This window comes from Protopterus annectens, chromosome 3.part0 (assembly GCF_019279795.1).
Source record: "Protopterus annectens isolate FY-2018-M chromosome 3.part0, PAN1.0, whole genome shotgun sequence".
Classification (NCBI taxonomy): domain Eukaryota; kingdom Metazoa; phylum Chordata; order Ceratodontiformes; family Protopteridae; genus Protopterus; species Protopterus annectens.
Window position 1 is genome coordinate 1,948,659,993 of NC_056731.1, and position 20,995 is coordinate 1,948,680,987.

The 20,995-nt window shown below is 39.1% G+C and overlaps 1 protein-coding gene across 1 annotated transcript in view; it reads right to left on the reverse strand.

Moving 5' to 3' along the window:
* Window positions 1-20,995, reverse strand: part of SETD2 (SET domain containing 2, histone lysine methyltransferase) — a 3,532,865-nt gene that overhangs the window by 473,045 nt on the left and 3,038,825 nt on the right. The window lies entirely within an intron of this gene.

Consider the following 20,995-nt stretch of genomic DNA (forward strand, 5'->3'; position numbering starts at 1 on the left):
TTACATCTGCAAAGATATTTCCCCATTAGCATATCTTCAGCAGGAGTCAAAAGCACTACTGCTAAAGCAGCTGTACATTCTGTTCTGAGTAAAATCTACAACAATTTATTTCCTACAATTTGTACATGGAGACAAACTGTCTTGCAAGTGCAAGCTCTTGAGAAATTAGCTTTGCTGAGAGAAATGTAAAATGTAAAAGTACAATAGCAAGCAGTTCAGTGAAAAATAAAGGTTGACATTATGGGAAAAGAATAACGAGAATGCTTGAGAGACAGAAAATCACAAGAGTTGACTAGAAGAAATACAAGAACCTTGGACTTGAATCAGAGTCTAGTGTTAGGAGATAAAGATGAGCAGGAAGACCTGCAGGCTTAATATTTTAATGCAATTAGAAGAAAAGTGTACAATTCAGTTTTATTTAAAGATAACCAGTGTATTTTTTCTTAGGGCTAAAATTTCATGTTTTCTGAAAGCATACAAGCCATTTTCACATCTGGGTAGGGAACATAGATAAGAAAAGAACAAAGAGCAATTAGTTTAAGTGGGAACACAGGCTGCAGCATTTGCTTTAGCATGTGTAACTAATTTTACAATAGGGTAACTAATTTTAGAATAGGTAATACTGTGGGTGTAGCTGTCAATTTGGGGCATTTGTTCCCATCTGGATGGTTATGCTTTTTTTAAAGGTATATATAGTTTTGTGTGCGTGTTCTAATTTAATAGGGAATACGGAGGGTTTTGACAATGTATTTAGTTTTTTGTTTGAGGGTTTTCAGTTAAAAAGTCTTAAAAACTGTGGAACTCTGAAAAACATTTGGTATAGTAGATAAGAATTCAGTAGTAGGAAATGGGACATAATTTACATATTCTTCATCATGGTACAATGACCGGGCTAAACTACACTGAAATTATATTTCACATGAACATGTGCATTTGATTGAAGCTTTGACATGCATCGAATAACTATTTCAGATTATACACCGATAAAAACAAAATAAAAATGCAAGTAATGAAGTGAGAGAGACATACTGGCACTTCTTTACCTACTTATTAAATAGAGAATAATTTGAGGAATGGGTAGGGTCAACAGAATTATTGGGGAAAATAGAAATTTTCAGAAACTAATAGCTGGATAAATTAAAATTGGAATTTAAAAACAGAGTAGAAATAAAACAGAAAGAGATATGGTTAAGTAGTAATAGGAATTAGGGGGCTGACAAAGGTTAAAGTATTGTAGAAAAAGGGGGAATCTCGCAGAACAAGAACTGGCACAAATGCAGACTGCTGAAGGGTAAATAAGGCAATATCTGTATAATATGCATGAGTTTAGAAATACCGCCACTAAGCAACTATTTGATAACTCAAAAGCACAAAAACTTTCAGCACAACAACTTGGGAAACAGAATGTAGAAAAGATTGTTGCCAAACTTAGGAAGCATATAACACGACAAATAGCCAGAACTCCTGTAACGTTATTACAGATATTTTGGAAATTGTATGAAAATTTGTATAAAGCAGAGAAACATGGAAATAAAGAATGTACAAATGGAAGTATTTAAAGAAAACAATTATGCCAAGGTTTGAGGTAGATGAGGATCGACAACTAACAAATAGTTAAGATAGGAAATGAGATGAGATAATGGTGATACGCAAGCAATCTTCAGGAAAGTCTCCAGGCATATATATCATTCATGTAGGTGTTTGGAAACTGGGAAAGAAGGTGATGGAAACCTGGAAGATTACAGTATTTTACAAGGAGGGGAGGCACCAACATCTTAGAAAAAGCTGTGGTGGACGTATTACTTAGACTTTAAAAAACTCATCAGACCCAGCTTCCTATAGATCCATTTCAATATTAAAACATTATTACAGTGTTTAATGTTTAAATTAGCTAAACTAACGTTGCCAAAATTGACAGCTATGGATCAATGTCATTTTAAGGAGGGAAAGCAAACATCTGACATTAACAGAACAATGAAGATCCAGAAGGAAACAGATTCTAAGAAAATACTGCTGCTGTTAGTGGGGCTTGATGCAGATAAAACATTCAATAGAGTAAGCTGGGATTTTATAAGCAAAGGAAGCATTTGCATTACCTGATACAATAAGGTTAATTAAGAGGATATATGAATGATCGGAAGAAAGAATTAAATTGGAAGGAATCCTCTCTAAATGTTGTGTTTGAACAGAGGAACCAGGCAGAGGTGTCCTCTTTCCCTTTTGTGTGCTTTAATATTTAGTGGTATTTGCAAAGAAAATGAGGGACTCAGAAATGCAAGGATATAATTGGCAGAGTAATCAAGAAAAATTGGATTTACAGATATTATTTTGTACCCACTATACCCAGAAGAGGACACCTCATTGTTGTGAAACATTCAGAGATAATTTCAAGCTTTTTTGGATGTAAAATTAAAGATAAAACAAAGGCTATACCCATAACTTATGTACCCATTCATGAATTGGTTTAGCAATACCCATATTTATGGGAACATGTTAAGATGATGTATTTAGGAATATGAATTAAAAGGCTTCTGTTCCGGCAGCTAATGATATGTGGAAAGAGACTAAACAAAAGGGAATACAAAAAGAGTGAAACTGGAAGCTCATTTATGGATATGGATATTAAGATACAAGCACAGTCCCTTTATTTTTATATACAGGTCAGGCATATATTTATCAATCAGAGGAAAAGTTGTGGACAATAATTAGAGAGTTGATGTAATATATCTGGGAGGGAAAGAGGGCAACAGGTAAGTGGGATAAGTTGATCCTTTCAAAAGAACATGGTGCTTAAGGATTACATGATTTGAAGGGATATTTTAGAACTACACAGTTAAGGCTCATGTACAACACAAGCAGAAAGTAATAATTCAAAATACATAGGGACGACAATGAAGCAGGGGAGGTTTCAAGAAATAGAGTGGGATTTTGGATGCAGATTCTTAAGAAGAATAAGAAACATGCATAATACTATATCCATAAAGCAGGAGAAAGTATAAGAGCTAAACCAACACAAGAGTGGAGAAAGTGTTTGCCAACAGGAATGACTTCAAGTAGGAATACAGAAAATAGCAGGAGTGCTGGAATTTACTGGGGAAAACCGGCAAAGAAATCAATGTATTGGAATCAATTAACTACAGAGGAAAAGGTAACAGAGTGAGATGAGGCTAAGAAGACATTTGGCTAGCAGGCTAGAGACTGCTGCTACCAGGGACTGATACTAGAAGACAGATAAAGAGATAGGGAATCCTATGTGAAAGACCTGTTCATGTTGGAGTTTTTAGTTTAATTTTGGGCAGAAGCTGCTGTTAAAGAAAGGATAATTAGTAGGGCATATAAAATATTGCACTATAAGAATCATTCAGAGGAGGTTAGAAAAGATTGGGTAGAAAGACTGGAAAAGCAATTGATAAGGGAACAAAGGGGGGCATATATGTATGATTCCCAAGTATGAAAATAGAGGTGGTTTAATATCTTTGTTTGGAAATGTTTGCACAGGTAATTTTATACCCCAAGCAGTCTTCAAATCATCTTCCCACAGGTAGAGAGCAAATGTTGGAGATGCGATTGGGAAGAAAGAGGTAAGTGGGAATGTGTGTTTTTTGAATGTAATAAGTAGGCAGATTTTAAAAATTCCCTACAGAGTACTCCTATCAGAAATACTGAGTGAGCAAGTGGCTGTAACTAAGGAAATTATTCTTTTGAGCACCGGGTATCCGAATTGTCTAAACTTAGTAAGGCCTTATCAAGCTTAACTCTGCTGGCTGCCACAAAAGCAACAAGTAGAAAAATTAAATACTGTTAATTTAGATTTTAATTTCTAAGTACTGTATATTATAAAAGAAGCAAAACAACTGGAAGAGGGATCTTTAGAAAAAAGGAAGCAGCAAATTACATAAAAATAAGTGGATATTGTGGGAACAAAACATGCACGATGAGGTGGAGTGTGAGATTAAAGGGAAGCGTAAGGTTAGAATGAGGATAGTTACCAGGAAAGAAAAGACAGGTGTTGTATAATGCAAATGTATTGTATATGTAATGCAAATTGAAAAAAAAATTAATATAGGATGTTTTTCTTTTTTGTTAAAGTATGTTTGCCTATGTTTTAAGTACTAATTTAATAAAGGTGTTAAAGAAAGTGTACTGGCAACCCTTAAATGAATAAACTAAAATGTGTTTCCTATATTTAATTTTGAGGTACTAACACTGCTATGGATGTAACTACTTGCAGTTACTACCCAGTGTGTCATGTTTCATTTTACACTTAACTACCTACCAGTTCTCCTTTAAATATAAATTATGATGTTTCATATACATATGACTCAGAGCACAGTAGTCATTTCCTGATTAACAGTCTGCATGTGTAGGCACTCTGTCTCCAATTGCAAGCATTTGTTGATTATAACAAAAAACAAACAAAAAAAAAAAGCTAAAAGCTTCAGAAATGCAAGAAACAGTTTTTTTCAAACATTAGAAAAAGTACAGCTGTGCAAGTAAACTTACCATAACAGTAGCTGTTTGAATGATCACTGCTGTCGTAGCCTTAGCTATAAGTGTTGTAACCTGTCAAGGATACAACAGCCGGCCAGCTTCCAAAGCTTCAGGGCAGCTTACAAGTGCTTCGAGTCAGTCAACTAGAGTTGAGCTGCCTACAAACAGGTTTGGGCACCAAGCCCTTCAGAGCTTTTATGCCAACATAGAAAGGGAAGCTGACCCCTGAAAGGACAATGCTAGGAACAACAAAAATAACTCCCAACCCTGGCATAAGCAACACATCAAAAAACAAGGAGGATGGAGGAAGGGAGAGACCAGCGACTGCAGAAGTGATCATAACATTTACTGTTATGGTTAGTTTACTGTAATACTGATTACTGCTGCAGTAGCCTTAGCTGTATGGGTAAAGAACAACAAGCACAGTATCCACCAACACGTTTAATAAAAGCTCAAATCTCTGACGTCTCGGCCAAAGCCTTCAAGGAGAATAAATCACTCTCTTTCACATAACAATTTATACATCTCAATATAAAATAATTACACAATTAATCAATTACCTCACTCATCAATTAAGTAATGCCTTCCAGTTGAACTCCTCATTGAGCCCAAAATTTTTTTATGTTCTTTAAAGAATGTACAACAGTGGTTGAATGTGAATTTAAAATTCTCTTACCGTAGGGGAAGAAATATTAAAAACATTTTAGTTAAAAGTAAGTTTAGTATACCCTCTTCTGAAATATACAGTGAACCTTCCAAAATTGGAACTTTTCCTTGTGGAAGGTGTAAAGCCTGTAAGCATATTGTACCTTATTTCTCCTCTATCAATAATGTTAAATTCAGTACTAACAATTGTTTTTACTGCAACTCAGTAGGTGTTGTATATTCCTTATGTTGTCCCTGTAATAAATTTTACATAGGAGAGACAAAAAGGGCATTTAAAACAAGGCTCTTAGAGCATATTAGGGACATAAATAATGTTAATGTTGATAGTCCTGTAGCTTTACATTTTGCACAATTTCACAACAAAAGCAGTGTTGGTTTAAAATGCACTGTGTTAGAACAAATCAGTGTCCCTATATATCATAATATTAATGTGAAAACTCTTTTATTACAAAAAGAAGCTTTGTATATTTTAAAATTTAAAACTATGTCTCCTTTTGGGCTCAATGAGGAGTTCAACTGGAAGGCATTACTTAACTGATGAGTGAGGTAATTGATTAATTGTGTAATTATTTTATATTGAGATGTATAAATTGTTATGTGAAAAAGAGTGTTTTATTCTCCTTGAAGGCTTTGGCCGAGACGTCAGAGATTTGAGCTTTTATTAAACGTGTTGGTGGATACTGTGCTTGTTGTTCTTAGCTGTATGGGTACACTACCCTAGAAGCCCCTGGAGAATGAAAAAAAAATACATTAGGCTATGCAAGAACCAAACACCTTTACTGAATTATCAGTGACACAGGTAAGTTTACATTCATATAAAAGTAATCAAACTATATTAACATAAACATTATACTTTACATATATTGCTATACATCATATAACTTAAGCAATATTATACAAATTTTTCAATTCCTGCCTTTTTTTAAACAAGAAACATATTTATTAAATCACTTACGACATAGGCATTCATATAAATGAAAACAAATCACACCAACACAATCCTAGATGGAAGCATTTTACATCACAAACCACACTGACACTCCCAATTTACAAACATTATACATCACTTACAATCTACCCAATCTTTCTCACTCAAACATGAACTAGCTCATTTAAGTCCCGTCACCTTTTAAAGCTCATTCCTCCCTTGTATGTATTGTTCCCACAATTCCAATTTTTCCTATGTAGTTTGCTCCTACCCTTTTCTCAAGATCTCAATTCCAGTTTTACCCCTATTACTACATTCACTACTTCCAGTACAGTTGGTTTAGATTTTGATTTCCATTTTCTAGTAATTGCTTTTTTGACAGCCACCATTATTAGACACAGCAGGGCCTTACCATGTCAGGCAATTTCAAATCTGTATCACAGCTCAGAAAAATCATTTCCCTCGCCAGACCAATCTGTCCAGCATCTGTGACACTGCATCCCACCGGGAATCCTTAAAGTCTGCCAACTCACCGCACTCCAAGAAAATATGTTCCCAATTACCTCTCTTTCTCTTCACACCTCCAAAATTTTCTGTCTGCCTGAGGAAAAATCATCTGGAGTCTACTTGGGGTATAAAAATATGTAAACATTTCCAGGCAAAAATCCTAAATAATCTAAATGTTGTCGCATATTTGGGAGACATACATATATCCTCCCATTGTTTCTTTGTGAATTGCTTATCCAATCTCTCTTCCCAATCCTTTCTAACCTTCTCTTATTGATTCTTATAGTTATCATGAAATATTTCATATGCTCTACTAATTATTCCTTTTTTACTGGCAGCTTCTGTTCTAGACTCTATTAAAATCTCTACCAATGCTGGTCTTTCGTTTAGGACCCCCCCCCCCATTTCTTTCTCTCTGCCTATACTCTGATATCACTGCCTAATGTAGACCTAGACAAGGAATCAAGCTTACAATGTTTGTAAATGTGTGTACAGAGGACCAAGTTGCTGCTTCTAGAACATAACCCTTTCCAAAAGCCACAGATGGAGCCAAGGCCCTGATGTCCTGGGCCTTAACCCTACCTGAAACAGTTTTGTTGTGGTGAGTATAACTAAAGGCAATAGCCTTAGACAACCATTTGGAAAGAGATGGCTTTTTATACCGTCTGAACCTTCTTACCTTCACAAGAAATAATAACTGATCTGAAGATCTGAAAGATTTAGTTCTGTCAAAATTGTACCCAAATTGTCTGTGGACATCAGGAAAAATGGGGAGATGGATAAACTTGCTTAAAGTAAACATGGATAACACTTTCGACATGAGAAGGATTAGTTGTAAAAGAAACCTTGTCCCTGTGGAAAATGAGCGAGGGTTGACTCAATTTAAGACCTTAGAACTCTGATACTCTTACTGGCAGAGATAAGATCAATCAGTAAAACTGTGCCCCATGTTAAGAACCTCAAAAGTCAGCTAGGTTAATGCTCCAAATGGAGTAAATGTTAGCTTCTTTAACACAAAACTAAGATCCCAGGCAGGGGCCACCAGTTTTCCTGGAGGACTCTAGCAAACCCTTTCAAAAATATTTTGATACGAGAATACATTGAAAGAGGAGGATCCACGGGCAGTAAAACGGTTGCTAAACCTTGAAGGAGAAGTACGAGAGGCCATAGGATAACAACTCACACAAATATTGTAAAACCAGAGAACAACTAGCCCTGAATGAGTGCTGGTTATGTTGTTGGCTCCAACTAGAAAACCTTTGCCATTTGCCAATATAAAATTTTCTAGTGGTACACTTTCTTGTTTCCATTAGTAGCTGCTTCATGTCTTTAGTAAACATATGCCTGAAGGTAATTAAGGCCCTATCATCCAGGCAGTCGCCTGAAGTTGACTGGGGTCAGGGTTAGCAAATACTCCTGTTCATATGTGAACAGATCCAGTCTGTGAGGAAGCTTGTGGTAATTACCCCTGGTCAAGTCCAAAAGAAGGAACCACTGTCATATCTTGGCAGAAAGGAGTCACCACAATGATCTTGAGGGATTGATTCTGAATCTTCAGAAGTACTCTAGATATCAGTGTAAAGGGCAGAAAAGTATACAGACACAATCCTGTTCAAGGAAAAGAAAAGCCATCTATCTTCTATGTCTTCTTGTACGGAATCTTGCTGATTGTGAGGAGGCAAATGGGTCTACATGAACTCCCCACAGACAGATAAAATCTTGGAAGATGATCTGACTGTTTCCAATCATGAGGGTCTGCCCTTGTCCTGCTCAGTTTGTCTGAGACACAATTCTGCTCTGACAGAATGCAGGATGCCTGTAGTGTGAGACTGTGCTGTAAAGCTAGATCCCAATCTAACATGGCTAGTCTGTGAACGGGATACAACCTGGTTCTCCCTTCCTGGTTGATGTACCACATTACTGTTGTATTGTCTGTAACAACTTGAAGAGGTCTCAGGGACCAAAGATGATTCACGGAGTTGAGTGCCTTGATCAGGGCAACCATTTTATTTTTAATATTTATGTGCTTGCATCTATCGTTGGTGTCCTACACTTTGCACTTTTATCCCTATTGAAAGTGCTCCCCAAACTAAGTCTGAGGTGTCTGCAGTGAGTGACTACTTTGGAACATGGATGAAGGAGGAACCTGGATTAAGAATATCTGCTGTCTCCACCTACTGACGCCCCTTCTGACAAACTGCAGCACTGTTTTTTGAAACGACAAAAGAATGTTGGTGCTGGGATCAGAGAGACTTCAGTTAACATTGTATCTTTCTCGCATGGAGTCATGCAAGGACTATCATAAGAATCCCAGATACAAGGGCTATCATGAGAATTCCAGAAGCCAGGGCTATTATGAGAATCCTAGATGCAATGAGATACAAAATCCTGATGTATTCTCTCACAGTGACCAAAGTCTGAGTAGAAAATCTTTGAAATAGAACTAAATATAAATCTATTTTTTTTTCTTCCTGTGGAAAAAAAATCCTCTTTGAACTGATGTCTCTTACACCCCAGAAACCCAATCTTGTGTGGAGGAGTAAAAAAAAAAATCTCAATGTTGTCTTGGAATCTCAGCTTACGTAAGAGATCTCTCACCAAATTCAGACATTCCTCACACTTTGAAAAGACTTTGCAAAGATAAGCAAGTTATCTAAATATGGAAAATGTGGATACCCTGTAGCCTGCAATGAGCTATAGTTGGAGCTAGGCACTTTGTGAATACTCTTGGTGCAGTGGATAGCCCAAACAGTAAGGCAGAGAACTGACAATGTGATCCAGACACACAAAACCTTAAACACCTGAAGTCTATATGAATAGGGAAGGAGAGTTAACAGGTTGTGAAGTGACAGCATTTTGAACTTGATTAGGATAAGGAGAACTATTCCGAATGTCAGGTTCTGCTGCAGCTAACTTAGCAAAACATAAAAATAAAGTCCTCTTTCCATTTTTTTTTATCATCTGGGAGGTTTTAAGAATGCAGCCAGGCAAACCTCCACAAAACAGTACCAATGGCTACAGCCCTGGAAGAAGTATCAACAGAGTCATACATATACTGTGAACAATGAGTAGTGACTTCTACAAAAGAAGAAACCAATTTATTTAAAGCCACTTTTTCCTCACAAGAAGAAACTAGACAAAACAGTCTTCATACTTTCACAATTAGGCCAAACATATTAGCCTGACAATTTAAAATTCTGAAAATCAAATTGATGAAGTATATGCTTTTCCCCCATACTTATCAATTATCTTCTCATCAGAAAGAACAGGACTGGAACTAACTAAATGTTTAGCAGCAGTAGAGCTACTGGGTAAGGTTTAGGGCGAGTGTACAAAAACTTACGGCTGAGGAACTTTATACATCCTATCTGACTTTTTAGGGGCAGCTGGCAGTCATGAAAATTGCAGGCAGCAAAACATATCCACCAAGTCTGACAGAAGTGGAGGAACAGTTGAAGTTTCTGGAAATTCCTTCTGTAACATCTCATAGTATTTTCTGTGGGACTGAGAAACCGCTGTTCTCCCATTGAAAACACTAGCACATTCTTGAAAGAGTCTCAGAGAGACAGAGATACCCACCACAGGGAGGATAAGAAACTGAGCTGTCCTCAGAATCTGAATCAGAAATCTGAGGAAAATACCCTGTATTCTGTCCTTTCATCTTCGTGTTCAGTTTCAGAATCTTGAATCTCTTCAAGAGATGAGTTATTACTCCTTTAATATAAACTATTTAAGAAGGATCTATAATCTGAATTAAACCCTAAGACAGACCCAGTAAACTACTCCTATCTAACAGATATACATTTAATTTTCATTTTCTTTTTGACAGGAACAATGGGGGCTAACAGTGTTATTAATAGCAGCGGCGGCTACTGAGGATGGGCACAACAATCTGAAAAAAAAATGGGGGGGCCTTCCCTGTTCACTCTCCTAGGACTGACAAGAGTGGCTTCTCCATGCCCAGTGATAGGACCCCAACAACTGCAGAAGATCTGGCTAACTCCCGATCCATACAGGATGTAGGTGCTAAACCAGAGGGATACAGGGTAAAAAAGGAATGTTCTGAGCTGCAACTAATGTCTACAGCTGAGTCTTTCACCTGCAGCTTAGACAAATTTCCAGCTTGCTGTGGTGGCAAAGGATGTTTGCTTAACTTTTTTTTTATTTTATTTTTATTTTTTGTGGCTGCAAGAAGGACCGGCCATTGGACCAACAGTTTGGTGTCCACAGTCAACATAGTCAAGCCAAAAATGGTGCCTCTTTCCTGGAGAAAACAAGCAGCAAAATATAAAAATAAAATAAAATAAATAAGGTCTTTTAATGTCACTTTTTCACATAAACCCAGAGCAAAAAGCACTTTAAAACACTTTGCCAGCCCTAAAAAGTAAAATAAGCAAAATTTATCTACAGAAAAAAATGGCTTTCAAATACTTTAAGCAACTTGCAAACTGACAGGAAAAAAAAAAAAAAAAAAAGAGAGCTCTCATTTAAAAGTATGACACATCTTGTGACAATCTTTTAAAACACAGACCCCTAACTTTAAAATAACTTTCCTAAACAGGAAAGTGTTCTTAAACATTTTTACAATACAAGTCCCCCCCCCCCCCAAGAGAACTTATCTGTCCAGAAAAGGAACAGCACAACTAAATCACTAACCTTGAAAGTCGCAGAATAGTGCAGTTTTCAGCAGCAGGAAAGCACTGAATGGTTTAACACACAAACCAGTCATTTTACACAGCTCAGCTTCAGCTGACTGTTTGGGTGCATAGAAGGTGCCCTGAAGTTTTGGAAACTGGCTGGCTGAACATTACATCTTTGGCAGAATATACCCCGTACAGTTAAGGTTACTGCAGCAGTGATCAATATGATGAACATCTACCATTTCTCATGCTTTCTATTCAATCCCATTTGCTTAAAAATAATTTCTTCTTGCCTATAGTATAAACTAACAGTGCAACTTTCATCTGTATAAAGCAAGGGAAAATATGTTTTTATACACATATAACAGGACAAAGACAATTCTACACTCTCCCAACAGCTCAAGATCTCAGTATTACACTGCTTATAACTAGCATTTATTTTGTTATAGTATAAATCCCAGATGCATCAGCCAAGAAAAATTACTTTCTTACTTTAATATCAGGGGATTTGAAAGATTTAAGATCTTTAATTTTCTTGGTTAGAAACCTCTGGAGTCTTTCCAGTTGAGAAATATGCTTGGATTTATGCATATCTAAGGGACTAAGGGAGGAGTACAGTGGCAGTATGCCTTCTTTGGATCTTATTTACTGTCATCTGTATACCAGGAAATCATGGCTAGGCCATAGGGTACACATTTTCAGTGAATGACCGGGGAGAAAAGCACCAGATTATATATATAGAAAAATCTATAAAAATGATTATATATTACATTAATACACTATCTTGAAGATTTTCACTTGAAAATTAACCTGGCCAGATAGAAGGGTTTCCTTACTATGACAAAGTTATCCACTTTTAGTAGCTAGGGCTGTTAGATTGGCCTAGAAAAAAAAAAAAAAGTACCATTCATAAGCTATGAGGTAGGAACAACCTTTCTGTCAAACTTTACTAAGCTGCACTTTTCATTTAGTTTGGGACAACTTTTACTACACCATGTTTATTCCAGCCCTTGCTGGAAGCTGTTTTGTATTAGTGGACGAGTGAACAATGGTGCCCAGACTGCAGTCATCAGCAAATCAGGGAAATCACACTTCTGGGATACTGGGTTGGATGCCTGCAAAATAAATACTAAAGCAGTGGATCCAGAACTGATCTGTGGGGCACCAGCACCTTTCACAACTTGGGATCTACTGGAAAGCCAATAAGAAATCCTGCGGACGATGTAGTGGTTTAAGTTAAGCTTCTCTAAATTCTTCAATATCACCAACATGTGGGACAGGGTTAAAAGCCTTGGGAAGGTCAAGATAAACAGTGTTGCACAGAATGAACACTGTCCACAGCCCCTGCAACCTTTTCAAAGAAGCTTACTAGGTTCAGCAGACCTGACCTTCACAAAACCTAAATGATTGAGATCTAGATCACTATATTACTTCGTGTCTCATTTATTTGAAATACTGAATTTGATTTTCATCTCTGAACTTCTGGAAAACAGCTTCTGTAATAAAGCTGACAACCGTTTTTTTTTTTTTTTTTTGCTGAATTGCTGGAACTCTCTCCCTCCAGAGTTTTTTTTTCCTTCTCTTGTTCTAGCTAGATTTCTTAGTTTCTCCAAATTTCTTTGCTGACATCCGGTCAGTTTAACAACTATCAAGAAAATGAATTTTACCTAAATTGTTAACTTTTCACTATCGTTTTTAAACTACTACTCACTGGGAGTCCTCTAATCAACCTGCTTTTCAGAGGTCACCCCATCTTAGGATCTTCTATTAGACCTCCTTTTTGTAAACTGCACTTTATTTTATATTACAACACAACATGCATTTAGCAATTGAAACTAAACTATTTACACTATATACATTATTCAGCATATCATTTATAGTCACATTTTGCAGAGTATGTACAAGTTCATTAGAGCACTGCCTAGACTTGCAAAATTAATGACATCAAGTTCTTACACAACCAAAAATATCAGAGGTCCTGATATAACTAAGAAAATAAGTAGTCTGGGCTGGGACACAGGATCTGAATTGCCTAGACATAGTAAAGTCTTAAGTTTAATTCTGCTGGTTGCCAAAAGCAATTACTAAAAAATGGAACTCACAAGTCTAAACCATCTGTATTAGAAATAATGAATATTGTTACAAGAGATAAAAGAACTCGACATGTGATTTTTTTTTAGAAAAGGGAAGGAGCATATTACACAGAAATAAATGTAATTTGGGGGAACAACACACGCAGAGGAATGTTCAGGAGGAGGAGCGAGGTTTAAAGGAAAGCAAGAACTGAGCACTTTGCATAATGCTGGACTGATGACAGTTACAGAGAAAGAAAACATATGGTGTCTAAGGTGTGCAAACTGAAAAATATTACTGTTTTGTTTTCTCTTCTGATGCCTATTATCTTAAGTGACAATTTAATAAAGGTGTTTAAAAAAATATCTTCAGTTATTAGGTTTTCAATCACAGCCTGTCCACTTGACACATACCACAAGCCTGAGTCACAGCTACATTATGTTACATTCTACAAGGCAGGCTGTAGTATGGGTTACAGCAATCACAGACCTAACAGCCTCATCAGCATTGTTTGCAAGGTGATGGAATGCATCACCTTGGAACTCTGGTATAGGTCAGAGGGAACCTGCACTTTAAACACGGTTTTGTAAAAGGAAGATTATACCTAGTAAACTTAGATGACTTATTTGAAAACAGTGGAGGAGTAACTTAACACAACTCGCCTTGATTTAGCTGAGGCTTTTGGAATCGTACTCCATTTATGTTATCAGGCAAAATGGTAAAACACATTATATCCATATGTAACATGTTAGACTGCCAAATTACAGACACCACTCTATTAGACTTAACAACACTATCCCTCCAAGAGATTTGTCACTAGTCATGTACTCCCATCGGTCTACTTTGGGACCACATCCAGTTGGCATCATCGCCTCTGATGTCAAACCTAACATTTAAGGACGCTGGATGACCAAGTTCACAGACAACTGCAAGCTTGCAGCCATCACCAGTTTCCCTGAAGTGGACTGAATCCTCCAAAATAATCTAAATCAAACTGAGTGGCAGAATCACTGAGTATCATTATCTAAAGCGCAAGGGGAAAAAAAAGTACTGTACAGTTTGTGAAACAGGAACTCTTGTGCACCTACCACTTAAACAACTCCTCTTAAAACAGACTCTGCCATTAGTGGCTTAGGCAACTTTGTACATAAATCCCCCCCCCCCTTTTTTATTTACGTATCCACTGTTGCTAGAAAGCCTTTTACCTCACTCAAATGATTTTTAAGGACACCTCTTCTTGTTCATAACAGGTTCCCCTCTACTCAACTCTCATTAGCCCCACACTAGAACACAATATGTCTTTCATTATGTACCTGTCCAAACAACTAACCCAACATGAAAAACTCCAGTGGTTCTTTACTAGACCAATCTCAGGTATGAGCTCTGTATACTACTCAATGTATGAAAGTCCTGTCTTTTGACTCCTACAGGATTATCTACACCTGGCCTACAAAGCTGTTAAAGACCCAGTCCTGCCTGACTTACTTCACAGCCAAAAAACCTGCAGTAAAACAAACACAAGCACAAAGGACTTGCATCTATATTGCATCATACATTGCATCATACATAGGACTTACTAGAGTGACTCATACCTCTCAACTGTACTGATTTTCGCCTCACATTTTTGATCTGTTCCTCATAAAATGTGTGATTTTCTGGCAAATCATTGGGATGAACTGAGGACTGAAGTCACTAAATAATGACACATTTGTGTTTCAGACTTCATATCCTTCAGAAAAAAGCATACTCGTTTATAATAGCAATATTTAAAATCTGTCCCTATTTTTGGGCTTTTGTCCCTCCTCCATTCTGTCAGGCTTTGTCCAGATTTTTTGCGCTGAGGTTGAGAGGTAAGTGACATATCTCTACCAAAAATTCACCAATTCTGGAAGAAACTATCATGCCCTGCACTGCCTGCTAACCAATCAAATAAAAGGGAATTTGAATATATACACTGCACCTAGCCCACTAGCCCTTGTGGACAGGGCAAGTAACTAGCTGAGTGTATCAGTGGGGCTGCAGCAGCTAGGCTTCAAATGAAATAATTGGGCTGCTGCCTAGTAGCAACCCATGAACTTATTAACTAGAGGAAATAAAGTGAGCTCCCAAAATTACAAACATATGCATCCACTGTCAAACTGCAGTGTGTTCTGCTGTAGGAGGGAATGTTCAACAACACTGGCAATGACTTTCGCCACCACTCTAAAGCTCAGTGATAAGGATTTGCCATCAAAATAAGATCCTAGAAGGTGTGATGACAATGCAGCATCCAAATCCATACATGACTTAAAAGGGATATCACAGCTGCCAGTACGCCCAATCTCAGCCCAGATCCTCCACACTGTCTTCATCCAGAAGGCTAAGGCTTTGACATTCTGGGTTCACTGAGATGCATTTCATTCTGAGTTCACAGACAACTACATACTTGCTGCCACCATCAGCTTCCCTGAAGACAAGTGAATCCTCCAAGACAGCCTAAATCAGACAAACATGGTGGCATGACCATGCTCTAAAGGTTAAATAAAGAAATGCAGTACTGTACTCAAGACACCTGAGGGTCCAACTCCACCCTGATAAAGAGAATTCTGAGTCGGGATCAGAGAATACTCGTCCCCATTTATGCAGACACTTATGAGCAGCAACCAGTGAAACACCCGCATTATGGGATGCTGCCAGATGTTCCTTGACAGGACTAGGCACCAGTTATGCAGGCAGGAAACACATGGGTCTCTGCCACAACACAACAGCATTCACAAACAAAAAAGATACATCTTTTGTTCAAAGTGGTGCACAGTAGCGTACCCTGAAGGAACCTCTTGCGTCTCCCCAGAAAAGTACAGTTTTGTACCTACCATAAATGTAGATGTTCGAAGATCCACATTGCTGCAGTCCTTACACTTGGGTAGTCCGCTGTCCTCGGTCGGCCCGAATATCAAAGTATAAGGCTGACGTCGGTCAAGGCGCATTAGACTGACATCAGGATGTCAGGGTACAAATGCGCATGACCGACATCATATCCTCAGTCTTTTCTTGCCCCAGATGTCAGAAGACCCTAAAAAGAAAGGTCAAAACCAAAAGACAGCAAACAACCAACCAACCACCCCTGCAAAAATAATATGTACAAAATATACAAAATACACAATATTTACAACCCAACCCACACAACCGCCTCTAACTACAGAGGGGAAGGAGGGAGGGTAAATTGGACTGCAGCAATGTGGATCTTCGAACATCTACATTTATGGTAGGTACAAAACTGTACTATGTTCTTCATCTCACATTGCTGCAGTCCTTACACTTGGGTAGAATCCCAAAGCAGAGGTAAGGGCGGATGGCAAAACTATAAAGCAGCAGGAGCTGCCAAAATGCCCTGTAAAATAGCAGTGGCAAAACCAGCCCTAGATTTAGAGTAAAGTGGAAGGTGATAATGCTTAGAGAAAGTATGCACTGAACTCCAAGTAGCTGCCTCCAAAATATCTTTAGTTGCCACCCCCCTTAAAAAAGCTGTTGAAGTGGCAGTAGCCCTAGTGGAATGAGGCCTAATCCCAGCTGGAATCTCCTTACCATGGTGGGAATAACAGAAAGCAATGCAAAACCCAATCCACTTAGAAATAGTTTGTTTTGACACAGGCTTGCCCTGAGAACTCAAAGCAAAAGAAACAAATAACTGCTGAGACTGCCTGAACCCTTTAGTTCTGCTCAAATAATATCGCAACTGCCTGTGTACATCTAAGGTGTGCAAAATCTTTTCCCCTTTATTTTGGGGATTTGCATAAAAAGTAGGCAAATGAATAGTTTGGTTTAAAGCCACACTAGAAACCACTTTAGGCATAAAGGAAGGATTAGTACGCAAAGATACCCTATCCTTATGGAAAATTAAGAAAGGCTTAACCGCCATAAGGGCCTGTAATTCAGAAACCCTTCTAGCAGAGGTAATGGCCAACAAAAAAGCAGTCTTCCATGATAAATATTTCAACTCGGCAGTAGCTGCAGGCTCAAAAGGTTGTAGAGTGAGTTTCTCCAACACAAAATTGAGATCCCAAGCAGGAGTAGGAGCTCACGTGGGGTCTTATATTCTTTGCCCTCTAAGAAATTGCTTGAACAAAGGATGAGAAAACAATGGTGGGTCACAGTCATAGTGAGCAGAAATTGCTGCAGCATGAACCTTAATAGAAGAGAAGGACAAACCTTTGTCCAGTAACTCAGTAAGATATTGAAGAGCCACACTTAAATTAGGCTCAGAAACATCAAATTCCTTTGCTGCACTCCAAAATAAAAATCTCTTCCATTTATCTGCGTACACTTTCCTTGTACTAGGCCTTCTGGCTTCCAAAATAACATTCAAAACTTGCTGTGGAAGTTGAGACCCTCCAGGGTTCAAAACAGAATATGCCAGGCTGTTAGGTGAAGAGAGTGAAGTTTGACATTGAGTAAATGACTGTTCTTCTGAGACAGCAGGTGTGGAATCGAAGGCAAAGGCCATGGAGGCTCCGTACCAGACTTCTCAGTAATGGGTACCAGTGCTGTCGAGGCCAATCTGGAGCTATTAAAATCATCTTTGGCTTGTCCTGTCTGACCTTTAGGAGTACCTTTGGGAGGAGAGGCAGAGGTGGAAAGGCATACACATGAAGATTGCTCCAATTGAAAGAAAGAGCATCCACTTTCCAAGCTGTGGGATGAAACCTTTTTGTGCAAAACTTTGGCAGCTGGTAGTTTAGTGGAGAAGCGAACAGATCTATGTCTGGAGTTCCCCATGACACTGTCAATTTCTGAAATACATGAGGATCCAATTTCCACTCGTGGGGATCCATAATTGTCTGCTCAACACATCTGCTAAGGAGTACTGTGCTCCGGCAGAAACCTTGCCTGAAGATTTAGCTGTAAACTGAGAGCAGTCTCCCACAGAATCATTGCTTGCCTGCATAGAGGATAAGAATGTGTTCCCCTTGCTTGTTGATGTACCACATGACAGTTGTGTTGTCTGTTAGAATCAACACCTGCCCTGGAAGAAGTAAATCCTTGAAAGCTATTAATGCAAATTGGACTGCTAACATCTCCTTCAAGTTGATATGTAGATGTTGTAGTCTGGCAGGCCACGTGTCTTGTATCCACTTTCCATTTAGATGAGCTCCCAAGCTTTGTCTGAGGCATCTGTCGTTAGAATCTGACTCGCCTCTGGCCGGGTCACAGAGAGTCCCTTGTTTAGGTGACATTCCTGAGCCCACCACAAAAATTCCTTTTGAATGCAAGGTATTATCTGAATGACAGTGTCCATATCCTGGCAGTGCTGTGTCCATACATTTTTGAGATACCATTGTAGCTTCCTCATATGCAGTTTGGCATTGGGAAGCACCAGAATACAAGATGCCATGAACCCCAAGGCTTGAAGGACTGTCCTTGCAGTCAGCCTGGACTGATGAGACAATTGATGGAAGTAAAGGGAAAGATACTTTTGTTTGTCCGGGGTCAAAAAGGCCATCTGGGATGCTGTATTCAGTCTTACACCCAGAAAGCACATGTCCTGAGAGGGTACTAGACTGGACTTTATTTCGTTCACAGAATACCCCAGGCATCTTAGCACTGCTATCACATATTGCAAATGATGAAGAAGTTCGTCCCTTCCTTGAGCCAGAATCAGGCAATCGTCCAAATAAGGATAAATCTGTATTCCTTTTAGCCTGAAGAAAGCTATCACTGGAGCCAGAACTTTCGTAAACACTCTGGGCGCAGTAGATAAGCCAAAGGGCAATGCAGAGAACTGATAATGAGAAGTCCCAGTCCGAAAACGCAGATACTTCCTGCAACTTAGTCTGATAGGAACATGAAGGTAAGCCTCCTTGAGATCCAGAGTTACCATCCAGTGATCTTTGCCCAGCAGAGGTAAAAGGTGTTGTAACGTCAACATTTTGAACTTGGGAATGTCCAGATAAGTGTAGAGGATAGATAAATCCAAAATTGGTCTCCACGTGTTCCCCTTCTTTGGTACTAGGAACAGGCGAGAATAAAATCCTAGGCCCACTTCTGGCAGAGGGACCGGCTGTATGGCCCCTATTTGAAGTAGCAGAGAAATTTGTTTGTGAGCCTCTATTCTTTGCTGAGGAGGAACGTCTGGCATGCCTTTGAAAGGAGGCAAGGTATGGAAATAAAACTTGTAACCTTGGTGTATGATATCCAATACCCATCTGTCTTGGGTAATTAAACTCCCAATTTTCCTTGAAAAGTGCCAACCTTCCTCCCAAAGGTGCTGCCAAACGAGAAGGCTCTGGCAGCTGAAAGGGTAGGTCATTGGGTCTGTTTACGAAAGGACTGACCCCTGCCCTCACCCGAAGACTGTGCAGGTGAACTCCCTGTTCTAGGCCTGAAAGAGCCCTGAGCTCTGCCCCTACCACGTCTAGATCTACCCCTAGACTGGGAATCATAAGAAGGATACGTCCACCCCTTGGTAGGCCAATTCCTACTAAACTTTGGAGGCTGAACCTGCAAAAAATCTTTAACAGTCTGCATAGACTTAGCCTTGTCTTCCATTTTCTTTAAGACTGCTTCCACAGGTGAACCAAACAACACATCAGACTGTAAAGGAGCATCTAAAATCCTTGTCTTAACATGGTCAGATAAATTCTGATCCCTCAGCCAGGCGTGCCTGCGAAGAACTGACCCAGTGGCAGCCACCCTAGACGAGGCCTGTACAGCATCAAAACCACATTGCGAAGAATGCTTACCCACCTGTTCAGAAACATGTACCAAATCTTGTAATTCCTTACACTCAATACCTTCCGTCAGAGCAGCTACCTTAGACTTCAATTGAGAAAGTAGATAGTTTTGGTATTTCAACATGTGAAACTGGCAATTCAAAGCCCTCATAGCTAGGGTGGAAGAAGTATAGACTTTCTTTCCCCATCTATCCAAAGCCCTGGCCTCTTTATCTGGAGGAACCGGATTTTTTACAACAGAAGCCTTGACACCCTTAGGCCCCTGACTAACAGTTTCTGGGTCCGCCCTAGGACTCTTAAAAAGATACTTATGAGCTTCAGGCACCCTGTAATACCTATCCGGTTTAACAGGAGCAGGAGGCAAAGAATCAGGATTAAGAGAAGCCTCTGCAAATACATCTTCCACAACATCCAGAACAGGAGGTATAGCCAAAGGCCTATGCTGGGGTAAAACAAAATTCCCTAAGCCTTTTCCTGGAATCAGAGAAGTCCTGACCTTCCCACTTAAAATGTTCCCTCATGGAATGAAGAGTTTCTGAAAAAGAAAAATCCTCAGGAGGAGAAGCAGAAGGAGTAGAATCATCCACATCAGAATCAGAATAAGGAGAATACTCCTGCAAGTCTTCAGCCGAAGACTCTGAAACATCCGAAGCCTGTTCAAAACACCCCAACTCAGGTTCCACCCTAGGTCTCTTATCAGGAGGGGGCAAAGAACCTCTAATCAAGGTAATCAAATCTTCTGCCATTTTAAGCATGTGCTTCTTGGGCACAGATCCTGAAGAACTAGGAGTGACACCAACAGAAGCTAAACCTGGCCTGCCTCTGGGAGAAGCCTTGGAAACAGAAGGAGAGGGCCTAACCACCCTAGGAAGGGAGGGGAGTACAGTAACCTGAGAAGCCCCTTCAGCCTGACCTGTCTCCTGAGAGGCCACATCCTGCAATAACAAAGTCTCCCCCTGGGACTCCAGAGAAACCTCCGG